Genomic DNA, 1,347 nt, shown 5'->3' with positions numbered 1-1,347 from the left:
AGCGTTCTCATGGGCCTCTCCTCCCTTCAGCTTTTCTTCTCTGCCCCCACTCTCCTTCCTGGGGGCACAGAGGAGTGAGCAGAAAAGCATGCTGGAGGGCACAGTGTGCACAGAGGGCCCCCAAACCTGTGCCCCATATGGAGAGCAGCTCCCTGCAAGCTGAGTGTCTGCCAGCCAAGAAGTGATGTGGGCATCCAGGGAAGAGACTGAGGGAGGAAGGAAGGAGCCGCTCCTCTTCAAAGGGGCACCTGCCCTCAGTTCCTGAGGGACCCTCAGTGTTTCTGTCCATGGAGACCAGTCCCAAACACGCTGGAGCGCAGGCCTTCCTCAGACCCGGGGCCATCCTCAGAGAAGCCAAGAGGACAACCTGTTCATCCCTCGCCGTGGGGCAGGACTTCTGGCCAGCCATCTCTTAGAGCCTCTGAATTACTGAGCATCGAATATAAATATAAAAAACAAAGTAACTTGTGTTCTTTATAGCAGATTTAAAAACACAGAAAAGTATAACAGAATGATAAGATAACCCTCCACTTAGGAATAAACACTTTTCCCCCCACATTTTACGACAAATTTTGAACATCCAAAGCAGTTGGCAGAATCCCACAAAGACCTCCCAGGCTCTCACCTTGTGACGCTGCATTCGCGAGCCCTCCGGTCTTCAGACACCTCTCTCCATCCCCCCCCACCTCGGCCTCTAGCCGTCCTTCCATTTCCCTTATGTTTTCATGCATTTCAAACTAAGTTGAAGACAATTTTAGCATGAATACTATTAATTAGTGTAAAATAACTTTTTAAAAAGCTTTTAGTATAGAAATGTTCAAATACACGAAAGTGGAGAAAAATAGAATAACTATACGAGAGCATGCATCTCTTAGCCTCACCAACTGTCAACATTTTTCCAATCTTGTTTCATCTATCCCTCACCTTTTTTTATGAAAAATCACGAGTTTTCTAAAAGTAAGTTTTACTTTAAATTGTGAAAGTAACACACACTTGGAATCATCGGGATAATAATTGTCAGGCCTTTGATGGATGCTAAACTATGAGTAAAAGCTTGGTGGGGAATAGGATATTCACACAGAACATCACTCAGAAATTACTTACTAATGACATGGGGCCGACCCGGTGGTGCAGCAGTTAAGTGTGCACGTTCCGCACCTTCTGCTTCAGCCAGGGTTCGCCGGTTTGGATCCCAGGTGCGGACACGGCACCGCTTGGCAAGCCACTGCTTGGCTTTATATGTGGCAGGGGTCCCACATATAAAGTAGAGGAAGATGGGCACAGATGTTAGCTTAGGGCCAGTCTTCCTCAGCAAAAAGAAGAGGATTGGCAGCCGTTAGCTCAGGG

This window comes from Equus asinus, unplaced genomic scaffold (genome assembly GCF_041296235.1).
Source record: "Equus asinus isolate D_3611 breed Donkey unplaced genomic scaffold, EquAss-T2T_v2 contig_585, whole genome shotgun sequence".
In the NCBI taxonomy this organism is placed as follows: domain Eukaryota; kingdom Metazoa; phylum Chordata; class Mammalia; order Perissodactyla; family Equidae; genus Equus; species Equus asinus.
Note: the sequence above shows the minus strand (reverse complement) of the source record.